General features: G+C 39.4%; 1 long non-coding RNA gene across 1 annotated transcript; it reads right to left on the bottom strand.

Moving 5' to 3' along the window:
• Window positions 1-1,317: 1,317 nt before the first annotated feature.
• Window positions 1,318-14,974, bottom strand: LOC118898219. Its single transcript, XR_005020641.1, has 3 exons — window positions 14,125-14,974; window positions 13,748-14,013; window positions 1,318-1,449 (listed from the first exon to the last, which is right to left on the bottom strand). It is a non-coding gene; the product is annotated as an uncharacterized LOC118898219 (long non-coding RNA).
• Between the last annotated feature and the right edge of the window lie 386 nt (window positions 14,975-15,360).

The raw sequence follows: 15,360 nt of genomic DNA, 5'->3' as shown, positions 1-15,360 counted from the left end.
ATCAAGTATTTAAGATCTGAGAAAGTTAGGATGCTTTCTGACTTTTTTAACAAAGGTCTACTGAAAAAAATAAGGAAAATGTTGGCTCTGATAATTATAGATTTTGATGCTTAATGAAAAGGATAAGTCTAGCTCTGGAGTCAAACTCTGTGACCCTAATCCTGATGTGTGAGCCAGAACAAGTCACTACATGCCCCTTTGCTTCATGCGTAACATGGAGAAAATAACTGTACCTACCACTGAGTGTGTATGTGAGGATCAAAAGAGTTGATATATTAAAACCCTTAGTATGGCATTTGGTATCTGCTAAATGCATAATAAATATTAGCTATTCTTATTGTCGTGTCAAGTTATGAAATGTGATGGTTCTCTTGCCTTGAGAGTAACCTGTGCTGAACTGGACATACCTGTAGAACTTGATATATCTGGAGATGAAGGAAGACAATAGAAGTAAATAGATAGCCGAAACACGAAGTACTAAAAACTAGAACTGAGAACGCACGTTAGGCACCAAAGTAAAAAGGCTTATTTGGGCATATATCCTGATAATTAAGCTCAATGTATCCTTTCATTTAAACTAAAAATTCATTGAACTTTAGGCAAAGATGTAGGCATCTTAGCATTCTATGTGTGCACAGGGGCACACATAGAAACATACGGGAGGAAGGCAGACTGGGAGTTTCCCAGTGTATTAATGCTGTATTTTATTTCCTATATAAAGGCATAGCAACAGATCACCAGATCTTATAGAAGCAATACAATTTTTGTGTGTGTAATAATTCAGTGATGTAGCCATTGGCTCAGTCTATCCTGAGCCAAACTGACTTTGGGTATGAGATTTGAAAAGAATTATAGAAGCATTAAGAGGCTAAAGACTGTATTAACATACAGTTAATTGAGCTGTAAAAGAGATGGAGACTATCCTCTTGTCTCCTTTTTTTGCTGCTAACCACTCTTTTATAGTTTCTTTCACAGCTTCCCTTCTCTTGTTTATTTCTTTATTTTCAGGTCTTCCAGGAAGTTCCCAACCCTCTTATGTCTATAAATTCTATTTCAGTAATTTAATTCACACTCACAGCTTCATTAGCAATAAGTGCTTTCCTAAAAATCTAGATATGAATTGACAACTGCCTGATGGATCCAGACCTTCCTTATGAAGCAATGGCATTTCATCCTTATCAAGACTAATATTCAAATCCACTAGCTTCCCTGGCAAACCAGAGCCTTTGTCTAAATTTCCTATTTCTGTAAATGGCACAGGCTTGTTGCCTTAAGAATTAACTGTAACCACTGATGTTTTATTTTTCTTACCTTTCCCCATCCAATCCATTGTCAAACGTATAGAATTTTCACAATATCTTCTCCCATCTCCTCCTTTCCATTTAAATGTCATCATTCTAATATAGTTCTTTATGGATACGTTTGAAATAGCTTTGCCTGCTGGACAAGCTGCAAATGAGAGAGCTGATAAGACATCTGATTCAATTTTGGTAGCCTGTTAATCTATCACCTTGTTCCAAATCTTATCATTATCAAACTCATGTTCCTTTTTTTTTTTTTTAACATCTTTATTGGAGTATAATTGCTTTAAAATATTGTGTTAGTTTCTGCTGTATAACAAAGTGAATCAGCTATATGTATACATATATCCCCATATCCCCTCCCTCTTGGGCCTCCCTCCAACCCTTCCTATCCCACCCCTCTAGGTGGACACAAAGCACCGAGCTGATCTCCCTGAGCCCTGCGGCTGCTTCCCACTAGCTATCTACTTTACATTTGGTAGTGTATATGTGTCAGTGCTACTCTTTCACTATGGCCCAGCTTATCCTTCCCCCTCCCCATGTCCTCAAGTCCATTCTCTATGTCTGCACCTTTATTCCTGTCCTGCCTGTAGATTCTTCAGAACTTTTTTTTTTTTTTTAGATTCCAGAACTTTTTTTTTTTTTTTAGATTCCTGTCCTGCCTGTAGATTCTTCAGAACTTTTTTTTTTTTTTTAGATTCCAAATACATGTGTTAGCATACGGGATTTGTTCTTCTAGTTCTGACTTACCTCAGTCTGTTTGACTGACTCTAGGTCAATCCACCTCACTACAAATAACTCAATTTCATTTCTTTTTATGGCTGAGTAATGTTCCATTGTATATATGTGCCACATCTCTTTATCCATTTATCTGTCGATGGACACTTAGGTTGCTTCTGTGTCCTGGCTATGGTAAATAGTGCTGCAATGAACATTGTGGTACATAACTCTTTGAATAATGGTATTCTCAGGGTATATGCTCACTAGTGGGATTGCTGGGTCATGTGGTAGTTCTATTTTTAGTTTTTTAAGGAACCTCCATACTGTTCTCCATAGTGGCTTTATCAATTTACATTCCCACCAACAGTGCAAGAGGGTTCCCTTTTCTCCACACTCTCTCCAGCATTTATTGTTTGTAGATTATTTGATGATGGTCATTCTGACTGGTGTAAGGTGATACCTCATTGTAGTTTTGATTTGTATTTCTCTAATGATTAGTGATGATGAGCATCGTTTCATGTGTTTGTTGGCAATCCGTGTATCTTCTTTGGAGAAATGTCTATTTAGGTCTTCCAACCCATTTTTGGATTGGGTTTTTTGTTTTTTTGATATTGAGCTGCATGAGCTACTTGTATATTTTGGAGATTAATCTTTTGTCACTTGCTTCGTTTGCAAATATTTTCTCCCATTCTGATGGTTGTCTTTTCCTCTTGTTTATGGTTTCCTTTGCTGTGCAAAAGCTTTTAAGTTTCATTAGTTCCCATTTGTTAATTTTTGTTTTTATTTCCATTTCTCTAGGAGGTGGTTCAAAAAGGATCTTGCTGTGATTTATCTCATAGAGTGTTCTGCCTATGTTTCCCTCTAAGAGTTTTATAGTGTCTGGCCTTACATTTAGGTCTTTAATCCATTTTGAGTTTATTTTTGTGTATGGTGTTAGGAAGTGTTCTAATTTCATTCTTTTACATGTAGCTGTCCAGTTTTCCCAGCACCACTTATTGAAGAGGTTGTCTTTTCTCCATTGTATATTCTTGCCTCCTTTATCAAAGATAAGGTGACCATATGTGCGTGGGTTTATCTCTGGGCTTTCTATCCTGTTCCATTGATCTATATTTCTGTTTTTGTGCCAGTACCATACTGTCTTGATTCCTGTTGCTTTGTAGTATAGTCTGAAGTCCAGGAGCCTGATTCCTCCAGTCTGTTTTTCTTTCTCAAGATTGCTTTGGCTATTCGGGGCCTTTTTGTTTCCATACAAATTGTGAAACTTTTTGTTCTAGTTCTGTGAAAAGTGCCATTGATAGTTTGATAGTGATTGCATTGAATCTGTAGATTGCTTTGGGTAGTATAGTCATTTTCACAATGTTGGCTCTTCCAATCCAAGAACATGGGACAACTCTCCATCCGTTTGTATCATCTTTAATTTCTTTCATCAGTGTCTTATAGTTTTCTGCATAAAGGTCTTTTGTCTCCTTAGGAAGGTTTATTCCCAGATATTTTATTCTTTTTGTTGCAATAGTAAATGGGATTGTTTCCTTAATTTCTCTTTCAGATTTTTCATCATTAGTGTATAGGAACGCAAGAGATTTCTGTGCATTAATTTTGTATCCTGCTACTTTACCAAATTCATTCATTAGCTCTAGTAGTTTTCTGGTAGCATCTTTAGGATTCTCTATGTAGAGTATCATGTCATTTGCAAACAGTGACAGTTTTACTTCTTCTTTTCCGATTTGCATTCCTTTTATTTCTTTTTCTTCTCTGGTTGCTGTGGCTAAAAATTCCAAAATTGTGTTGAATATAGAGGTGAAAGTGGGCAACCTTGTCTTATTCCTGACCTTAGAGGAAACAGTTTCAGATTTTCACCATTGAGAATGATGTTGGCTGTGGGTTTGTCATATATGGCCTTTATTATGTTAAGGTAGGTTCCCTCTATGCCAACTTTCTGGAGAGTTTTTATCATAAATGGCTGTTGAATTCTGTCAAAAGCTTTTTCTGCATCTATTGAGATTATCATATGGTTTTTATCTTTCAGTTTGTTAATATGGTGTATCACATTGATTGATTTGCATATATTGAAGAATCCTTGCATTCCTGGGATAAACCCCACTTGATCATGTTATATGATCCTTTTAATGTGCTGTTAGATTCTGTTTGCTAGTATTCTGTTGAGGATTTTTGCATCTATGTTCATCAGTGATATTGGCCTGTAGTTTTCTTTTTTTGAGACACCTTTGTCTGGTTTTGGTATTAGGGTGATGGTGACCTCATAGAATGAGTTTGGGAGTGTTCACCCCTCTGCTATATTTTGGAAGAGTTTGAGAAGGAAAGGTGTTAGCTCTTCTCTAAATGTTTGATAGAATTCACCTGTGAAGCCATCTGGTACTGGGCTTCTGTTTGTTGGAAGATTTTTAATCACAGTCTCAATTTCAGTGTTTGTGATTGGTCTGTTCATATTTTCTATTTCTTCCTGGTTCAGTCTCGGAAGGTTGTACTTTTCTAAGATTTGTCCATTTCTTCCAGGTTGTCCATTTTATTGGCATAGAGTTGCTTGTAGTAGTCTCTCATAATCCTTTGTATTTCTGCAGTGTCAGTCGTTACTTCTCCTTTTTCATTTCTAATTTTGTTGATTTGAGTCTTCTTCCTTTTTTTCTTGATGAGTCTGGCTAATGGTTAATCAATTTTGTTTATCTTCTCAAAGAACCAGGTTTTAGTTTTTTGATCTTTGTTATTGTTTCTTTCATTTCTCTTTATTTCTGATCTGATCTTTATGACTTTTTTCCTTCAGCTAACTTTGGGGGTTTTTTTTTGTTCTTCTTTCTCTAATTGCTTTAGGTCTAAGGTTAGGTTGTTTGAGATTTTTCTTGTTTCTTGAGGTAGGATTGTATTGCTATAAACTTCCCTCTTCGAACTGCTTTTGCTGCATCCCATAGGTTTTGAGTTGTGTTTTTATTTTCATTTGTTTCTAGGTATTTTTTGATTTCCTCTTTGATTTCTTCAGTGATCTCTTGGTTATTTAGTAGTGTATTGTTTAGTCTCCATGTGTTTGTATTTTTTACAGACTTTTTCCTGTAATTGATATCTAGTCTCATAGCACTGTGATCAGAAAAAATACTTGATGCAATTCCAATTTTCTTAAATTTACCAACGCTTGATTTGTGACACAAGATATGACCTATCCTGGAGAATGTTCCATGAGCAATTGAGAAGAAAGTGTATTCTGTTGTTTTTGGATGGAATGTCCTATAAATATCAATTAAGTCTATCTGGTCTAATGTGTCTTTTAAAGCTTGTGTTTCCTTATTTATTTTCTTTTTGGATGTTCTGTCCATTTTTTGAATGTGGACAAGTCACCTACTATGATTGTGTTACTGTCGATTTCCCCTTTTATGGCTGTTAGCATTTGCCTTATGTATTGAGGTGCTCCTATGTTGGATGCATAAATATTTACAATTGTTATATCTTCTTCTTGGATTAATCCCTTGATCATTATGTAGTGTCCTTCTTTGTCACTTGTAATAGTCTTTATTTTAAAGTCTATTTTGTCTGATATGAGAATTGCTACTACAGCTTGTCCTGGACTTGGCCCTCCCACCTCGGATTTCCATTTGCATGGAATATCTTTTTCCATCCCTTCACTTTCAGTCTGTGTGTGTCCCTAGGTCTGAAGTGGGTCTCTTGTAGACAGCGTATATATGGGTCTTGTTTTTGTATCCATTTAGCCAGTCTGTGTCTTTTGGTTGGAGCATTTAATCCATTCACATTTAAGGTAATTATCAATATGTATGTTCCTATTACCATTTTCCTAATTGTTTGGGTTTGTTATTGTAGGTTTTTTCCTTCTCTTGTGTTTCCTGCCTGGAGAAGTTCTTTTAGCATTTGTTGTAAAGCTGGTTTTGTGGTGCTGAATTCCCTAACTTTTTCTTGTCTATAAGGTTTTTAATTTCTCTGTCGAATCTGAATGAGATCCTTGCTGGGTAGAGTAATCTTGGTTGTAGTTTTTTCCCTTTCATCACTTTAAATGTTCTCTGCCATTCCCTTCTGGCTTGCAGATTTTCTGCTGAAAGATCAGCTGTTAACCTTATGGGGTTTCCCTCGTATATTATTTGTTGCTTTTCCCTTGCTGCTTTTAATATTTTTTTCTTTGAATTCAATTTTTGAAACTTTGATTCATATGTGTCTTGGCATGTTTCTCCTTGGATTTATCCTGTATGGGAGTCTCTGTGCTTCCTGGACTCGACTGACTATTTCCTTTCCCATGTTCGGGAAGTTTTCAAATATAATCTCTTCAAATATTTTCTCAGACCCTTTCTTTTTCTCTTCTTCTGGGACCCCTATAATTAGAATGTTTGCATTTAATGTTGTCCCAGAGGTCTCTGAGACTGTCCTCAATTCTTTTCATTCTTTTTTCTTTATTCTGTTCTGCGGCAGTTATTTCCACTCTTTTATCTTCCGGGTCACTTATCTGTTCTTATGCCTCAGTTATTTTGCTATTGATTCCTTCTAGAGAATTTTTAATTTCATTTATTGTGTTGTTCATCATTGTTTGTTTGCTCTTTAGTTCTTCTAGGTCCTTGTTAAACGTTTCTTGTATTTTCTCCATTCTATTTCCAAGATTTTGGATCATCTTTACTATCATTACCCTGAGTACTTTTTCAGGTAGACTGCCTATTTCCTCTTCATTTGTTTTGTCTGGTGGGTTTTTACCTTGCTCCTTCATCTGCTGTGTGTTTCTCTGTCTTCTCATTTTGCTTAACTTTACTGTGTTTGGGGTCTCCTTTATGCAGACCGCAGGTGAGTAGTTCCCGTTGTTTTTGGTGTCTGCCCCCAGTGGGTAAGGTTGGTTCAGTGGCTTGTGTAAGCTTCCTGGTGGAGGGGACTGGTGCCTGTGTTCTGGTGGGTGGGGCTGGATCTTGTCTTTTTGGTGGGCAGGGCTGCATCCAGTGGTATGTTTTGGGTTGTCTGTGAACTTAGTATGACTTTAGGCAGCCTCTCTGCTAATGGGTGGGTTTGTGTTACTGTCTTGCTAGTTATTTAACATGGGGTGTCCAGCGCTGGAGCTTGCTGCCCGTTTGGTTGAGCTGGGTCTTAGTGTTGAGATGAAGATCTCTGGGATATTTCTTCCCAATTGATATTACTTGGGGCAGGGAGGTTTCTGGTGGTCCAATGTCCTGGACTTGGCCCTCCCACCTCAGAGGCTCAGGTCGGACACCCGGCAGGAGTACCAAGACCCTGCCAGCCACACAGTTCAGAAGAAAAGGAAGAAAGAAAAAAAAACCAAAAACAGACCCCCAAAAAATGAACAGACAGAACCCTAGGACAAATGGTAAAAGCAAACCTATACAGACAAAATCTCACAAAGAAGCATACACATACACACTCACAAAAAGAGAAAAAGGAGAAAAAATATATATATATAAAAGAAGAGAGCAACCAAACCAATAAACAACTCCACCAATGATAATAAGCACTAAATACTAAACCGAGAAACATAAAACCAGAAACAAATTAGATGCAGAAAGCAAACCGCAAGTCTACAGTTGCTTCTAAAGTCCACTGCCTCATTTTTGGGAACATTCGTTGTCTATTCAGGTATTCTTCAGATGCAGGGTTTATCAAGTTGATTGTGGGGATTTAATCTGCTGCTCCTGAGGCTGCACGGAGAAATTTCCCTTTCTCTTCTTTGTTCACACAGCTCCTGGGGTTCAGCTTTGGTTTTGGCCCTGCCTCTGCGCATTGACCACCCTCAGGCATCTGTTCCCCGCCCAGACAGGAGGGGTTAAAGCATCAGCTGATTAGGCCTCTCTGCTCTCTCAGGCTGGGGAGAGGGAGGGGTAGGTAGTCCATAATTGGAATGTGGGGCCAGCCTGAGGTGGCAGAGGCTGAGTGACATTGCAACAGCCTGAGCTTGGCATGTGTTTCCTGGGGAAGTTGTCCTTGGATCACACGGGACCCTGGCAGTGGCATGCTGCACAGGCTCCCGGGACGGGAGGTGTGGGTAGTGACCTGTGCTTGCACACAGGCTTCTTGGCGGCTGCAGCAGCAGCGTTAGCGGGTCATGTCCGTCTCTGGGGTCCAAGCTGATAGCTGCATCTCACGCCTGTCTCTGGAGCTCACTTGGGCTGTGCTCTGCCTTCTGTGAGCACACTGGGAAGGAATCCCCTCTCCTTGTGCACCCTGAAACAGAGGTCTCTTGTGTCTCTGGCAGGTCCAGAGTTTTTCCCAGATTCCCTCCCAGCTAGCTGTGGTGCACTAGCCCCCTTCAGGCTGTCTTCACGCAGCCAACCCCGGTCCTCTCCCTGGGGTGTGACCTTCGAAGCCCGAGCCTCAGCTCCCAGCCCCGGCCCGTACCAGTGGGTGAGCAGACAAGCCTCTCGGGCTGGTGAGTGCTGGTCGGCACCGATCCTCTGTGCGGTAATCTCTCCACTTTGCCCTCTGCACCCCTGTTGTTGCACTCTCCTCCATGGCTCTGAAGCTCCCCCGACCCCACCCACCCCCTGTCTCTGCCAGTGAAGGAGATTCCTAGTGTGTGGAAATTTTTCCTCCTTCACAGCTCCCTCCCAGAGGTGCAGGTCCCGTCCCTATTCTTTTGTCTCTGTTTTTTCTTCTTTCTTTTGCCCTACCCAGGTATGTGCGGATTTTCTTGCCTTTTGGGAAGTCTGAGGTCTTCTGTCAGCGTTCAGTAGGTGTTCTGTAGGAGTTGTTCCACATGTAGATGTATTTTTGATGTATTTATGGGGAGGAAGGTGATCTCCACGTCTTACTCCTCTGCCATCTTGAAGGTCTCCACCCAAACTCATATTCTTGAAGCAATTATAAGAACTGCCATAGTCATGGTGGTTAAAATTCTGCCCTTTCTTTGCTTGAAACCTTTAATAACTTCTTATTGTTTACCTTAGAAGTCCTAAATATTTTACCACATCACACCCATGATATTACATATTCAGTCTAGTGATATATTTCCATGTGTTATTATAAGAATGAAATGATAATCCTTCCCTTCTTCCGCACTCAAGAAAACATAGCAAAATGCAATTCTAGGATGGGGACTGCCTGTGAACCCTTCTCTTAGAAAACAACAATTTAGCCAATGAAAGTTTTTTAGAAAATAATTTAAAGTCTCAGAAATTGTAGTAAAGGAAATAGAGAAAACATTATTCAAGAAAATCTACTAAACCTTAGTTAGAACAGCAAGAATCTGTGGCATTTGTGCTACAATCCAAAACACACAGAAAAATAGGAATAGAAGAGAACTACTTCAACTTAATAGAGAATATCTGCAAGAATCCTACAGGTAACTTTACACTTAATGGTGAATAGTGAATGCTTTCCCCTAAAATCAGAAGCAAGGCAAGGATGTTCACTTGTACCCCTCTTATTCAACATAATACTAAAATTCTAGCAAGTGCAAGAAGGTAAGAAAAGGACATAAAAGGCTTATAGATCAGACATAGCAAATCCCAAGGTATGTGTGTGTATATATATATGTGTGTGTGTGTGTATATATATACCTTCCTAAAACCTTGTATATATACCTCCTACAACTAATAAATTAGTTCAACAAGGTCTTAGGATGTATGATTAACATACAAAAATCATTTACATTTCTATATATTAGCAATGAATATGTAGGCACCAAAATTAAAAATACACTGTTATTTACAGTCATTTTAAAAAAATGGAATACTTAACTGCAAACATAACAATACATGTACAGATATTATAGCTAAAAACTACAAAATGCTGATGAAAGAAATCAAAGATCTAAATAGATCAGGAGTCTGACCATATTCATGTTTATGTTCATGGACTGGAAAACTCAACTAAATGCTGGCAAGGGATGCAGAAAAACTTGGTTACTCATGCATTGCTTATGGGAATGTAAAATGGGACAGTCCCTCTGAAGAATATTGTAGTTTCTTAAAAAACTAAACATGAAACTGCCTATGACTCAGCAATATTCCACTACTGGCCTTTTATCTCAGAGAAGTAAAAATTTATGGTCACACAAAAACTTGTACATGAATGTTTATAGCAGCTTTATTCATAATAGCACCAAACTAGAAACAACCTGAAAGTCCTTCAGTGGGTAAATGATTAAACTGTGGTATATTTATACCATAGAACTGTACATAGCAATAAAAAAGAGATTAAAAAAAGAGATATTGATATACAATAAGCTGGATTATTCTTCAGAAAATTATGATGAGTGAAAAAGGCCAAACCAAATATGATACCATTTACATAACATTCTTGAAATGACAAAGTTATAGGAATGGAGAACAGATTCATGTTTGCCAGGGGTTAAGGAGGAGTCAGTGGTGGGAGGGAAGAGGGTAGGGCTACAAAAGGGCAAAGTGAGGGATACTTCTGGTGGTAGAAATGTTCTGTATCTTGACTATTAATATCAATATCTTGCTTGTGATATTGTACTATAGTTTTGTAAGATGTTACCATTGGTTGAACCTGGGTAAAGGGAACACAGGACCTCTGTATTATTTCTTACAGCTGCATATGAATCTATGATTATCTCAGAAAAACAACTCTATTAAAAATATTTCACCTAATACAGGGGTCTATAAACTATGAATAAAATTATAACTTTCATTGGTTGGGAATTCTAATCATCAAAACTGAGAAAGAATTGAGAAAAGAATCAAAAGTGGAAATGAAAATGAATAAAATTTCTTATAAGATAGTCAAAGATAAAGTAGCACAATTCTTTCTCTTTGTCACTTGCTTGCTGTGTGTGTGTGTGTGTGTGTGCATGACCTCATGTGTATGTGTGAGTGCACTGTATGAATTGTTTCCAATTAAAAAAATTAAGGAATAGGGGAGAAGAAATAGAAAGTTTGAAATGAGCTTCAAATTGTCACCCCTTGAAGACTAAGGCACTCATTCCCTCAGCTGCTAGGAATGTAGGCTGTTGATTGCTCCCAGCTGTGTCCCTCATCAAGCATTGTCTTTGGCCTAAGGAAGATGCTTCTCCCAAGGTTATGCCTGGGTAAGCCCACATCCAATAACTAGTAGATACCTGGATTCAGGACTACTCTGAAAGGATAGCACAGCATGAAGTCTCTATCTAGTAATCTTATTCCAAGGAATCCAATCTAAGACAACTGATGCCAGGTGTGCTCCTAGAAAGACCAGTGTAAAATGGGATTCAGGGGCTCCGTCACCTCCCAGCTGGCTGACAATAAAAGCTCCATCACTGATAGCCCTTTGCCTGCCATAGTGGTGTGATTGTGAGCTGGAATGTGATACTAGTGGAAGGAAATGGACTGAGTTGTTCAATATCTCAGGTGTTTGTCAGTTATGGAAGTACTGATCGTATGTATTAAGGAATCAAATTACAGGTGCTGAGTGTTATCAATCAATTGGAGAAAGACAATAGCAGACTGGGAATGATTAATCAAAATTTAAGCAGAAGTGTGAAAGCCCAAGAACCTCCTGGACAGCATAGAGAGACTCTCATCTCCTGAAGTCAAAGGATAAAAAAAGGTGACGGTAGGGTTCAGGATTTAATGACATACGTAGTAGAACTCTAAAGAAGGTTGTCTTTTCAAACCCAGCCATTATTCTATACCAAGTCCTGATTAGGAAGGAATAGAATTCTGAGACTTGGGCTGGGAAAATCTGAGCTTGATGCACTCCAGAATATTGAAATCTTAGTTCTCTGAGCACTTAGGCCTCCTAGAAGTGACCTATGCTTTCTTAATATAGACTGGTGAGGGGGGGTACCAACATGCTTTAGAAACTCAGTTATGGCTGTCTCCACAGCAGTATTCCAGGACTGACAATAGGAGATGATGTTACGGAACTGGGCTCTCTAGTAGCATTGAGATGATTGGAACACAAATAATTGAGGACAGCTGGTTCTGATAGTTCACTATCAGAAGATTTGTCACAATTGTCATAATAAATGGCAAGGTCAGAATGGCGATCTTGGGCCTGACCCACAACGTATGGAGATGGTTCAGTGAACATTGTGCTCCAAGGGGCAAAAATATTGATAGATGTGCCACCGACAAGGGTATTGTTTAAACAATCTATAATTGTTTAATCAGAAGGAATCAAGGATGAATGTTCAGAAGGCTGAGCTCAGCCTCCCCAAGAAAAAGTCACAAATCCCTTGCTTAATTTCTGGGCCTGAGCCAATTATAATATCCAGACTCCACTGACTGAGGGAGAGGCTCAGTATAAATGAAGAAGGATCCCAAACACTAAGGCAAGTATAGATAGAAAGGATTTCCTAGTTCTTACAAAGGAACTTACAGCTATTTAGTCCTATAACCATATACTAGGAAAGGGAAATACCCAGACGTTTTGAGGACAGTTGAACACAATACCCAAGAGATACTGATACTCAGGAACCCAAAAGGTCATCCTGGCCCCCTGTTAGAGTGGGATCCTGTGACAGCCAGATAATAAATGGGGTTCTGGCACCAGATTTACAAGGAGTAAATCTACTTGGTCCACAGACTTACCTGGTAGACATTTCCATTGTTCCAAAATGTTTAATTTGAAACAACATATTGGTAATGGCAAAACTCTCATGTTGGCTTGTAAGAGCCATTAAAGTGGGGAAGACTAAGTGGAAGTCCTGAAACTAACCCCATCCCAACCAAGATAGCAAATTCAAAGAAATATTTTATCCCAGGGACATGACAAAGATGACTGTCACCTATAAAGACTTAAAGAATGTAGATGTGATGGTCACCATAATGTCCCAATATAATCCACAATTCTGGCCTCTACAGAAACCAGTTGGATCCTGGAGGATCACTGTGACAACCATAAACTTAAACAAACAGTAGCCCCATTTAGAGCTGATGTGCCAGATGTGATAGCTTAGCTAGAACAGAGTAAAATGACTTTAGGGGCATTTTATGTAGCATTGATTTAGTGAATACATTCTTCTATCCATATCAGCAGAGCATTAGAAGCAATTTATATTGACACATCTAGACATAACATTATAATGTCATTTTGGTCCACACCATTTTAATCAGCCCAAATGAGCATGAAGTGGCAGGCACCTGGAGACCTTGATAAGATCCATCATGCTCCAGAAAGTAGGAGCTAATCCCTACAAATACTCAGTGAAGATTTTTAAGAGTTCAGTGGTCTGGGACATGCTAGAATATTCCCTCCAAAGTAAAGGAGATAGTAGTGCATCTTATAACACCCAATTTAAAAAAAAAAACACACGCAACACAATGGCACAACACTGTATCCACAGTTGGGAACACTGCTGTGACCCACTTAGAGAGTGACATGGAAAATGCCCAGATTTCAGTGGGTAGTAGACCCAGAAAGAGAAAGGGCTCTGTCTCTGGGATGTGCACAGCCCTGTCACTTGTTTCCTATAAACAGGCAGGTGTTTGTATGAGATAAGATGCTCTGTGAGGTTTATGGCAAGCAACCCAAAGGTTCTGGAAGAAGTCCATGCCACCTGAAGCCCAGAACTATATACCATTTAAAAATCCATTCCTGATGTGTTATTAGGTCCTGGTATTATCTGGTCATGAGACATCAAGGGACCATACTGCCAGAGCCATATATCATGAGTTGGCTTTTGCCAGATTCATCAAGTCATAAGAAGTGGGCCAGCAGCACTTCGCTTCAAGATAGAAATGGTACATTCATGATTAACATGAGCGGGACCAAAAGGCACAAGTAAGCTGCATGAGCAGGTGACAGAGTCATCTACCCCCATTGCACTGGCTCCTTACCCTCAGATACTCTGGTCACGCAAGAAGTCCTGTAGGAGTAGCTGATAGAGGAGGAAAGTGGCGGCGTTTGGTTTGAAGATGGTTCAACTCAGTGTGTGCAAGCTGAAAATGAACTGCTTCTGATCCCACTGAGGGATGATCTTGAAAGGTAGCAGTGAGGGAAATCCTCATGATAAACAGTTTTCAGTGGTGGATCTTGTCACTGACATTGTGTGAAAAAAGAAGTGGCCCAAGGTAACAAGACATATGGCTCCTTGTTCCAGGTCCTAGAAGAAGAAAGATTAGAAGATTGGAGACAGGAAGGTCTGAGGTAGGGTAAATAGACATGGGAGCGGGCATGAAGTGTGAATATCTTTATAGCTCTTGTTAACACCTACCAAAAAACATCCACCAAAGAAGGGCCACTGAACCACGAAGCAGACAGTCTCTCTCCTCAGTCCTGGCACAATGAGCGTGTGAGTGGAGTAGCCACGGTAGCAGAAATAGAGGCTACACATAAGGCCAATGGTGTGGACTCTCACCCGGTAGGGCTCACGTAGACTTTGCCTCTGTCTAATGTTCAACCTGTCAGCAACAGAGGCCAGTGTTAAACTCTGGTTACGGCACCATCCATCAATTACAATCAGCTACTTGGTGGCGGGTTGATTACATTGAACTCCTTTCACTCTGCCAGAAGGCAGCAATTCATCTTTACCTAGATTATCACATATTTGCCCTTCCTGCCCACAGGAGCTTGGCCAGCACCACTATCTGAGGGCTTGGAGATTGTTTGAGCTACTGACATCGGTTTTCACAAAATATTGCCTCAACAGAAAGGACCCACAAAGCAGTGAAGAGGTACAGATGTAGACACTGACTATGGAATCCGCTGGTCCCATCACATACTGCATCACTCGGAAGCTGCCAGCATGATGCAGTGTGAAAATATCTTTTGAAGATGCACATAGAGTGCGAATTTGAAGATGATACTTTGAATGGCATAGTGTCCTTCAGGACAGGACATATACCCCAAATCAGTGACGATTTTAAGGTGCTGGGCCTTTAATAGGTAGAAAACATGAGTCTAGGAACCTAGGGCTAGAAGTATGAGAAAGCCTGCTTGTCATCATTCCCATTCTACCCATGGGAGGGGTTGGTGTTTCCTGCCCCAAATCCTTCATCTCTTGTGGATCTAGAGTTCCTTGTTCCCAGGGGGGAAATGTTTCCATTATGGCATACTTTTACTACAAAGAGAGAAATCACAATTAGGTGAATATTTCAAGATTTTTAAATGACTGCTCAAGGCTACTTCACTTTATCCATTAATGAAACTATTTGATTCTCCCTCCAGCTCCCAAAATGTAAAATAACCATTAACCATAGTGAATATTATTGAGAAAAATTCTGAAAAATTATTCACCCTAGTACCCAATTTCTAGGAAAGATCCTAGCATATCATAGATTCTCAGTGTTTGATGAATGGATGGGTAAATGAATGAATCTTTGGCAGCAAATGTGAAGCAACTGAAAAATACAAATATAGAATTGTGTGATGAAGTCTTTTGGAATCTTGAACTTATACTAGAGCTAAAAAACACGGGTTGCTACTTCATGATGATGAAAAATAATTACTT

This window comes from Balaenoptera musculus, chromosome 7 (genome assembly GCF_009873245.2).
Source record: "Balaenoptera musculus isolate JJ_BM4_2016_0621 chromosome 7, mBalMus1.pri.v3, whole genome shotgun sequence".
NCBI lineage: Eukaryota > Metazoa > Chordata > Mammalia > Artiodactyla > Balaenopteridae > Balaenoptera > Balaenoptera musculus.
The sequence above is the reverse complement of the archived record's forward strand: the minus strand, read 5'-3'. Positions and strand labels throughout refer to the sequence as shown.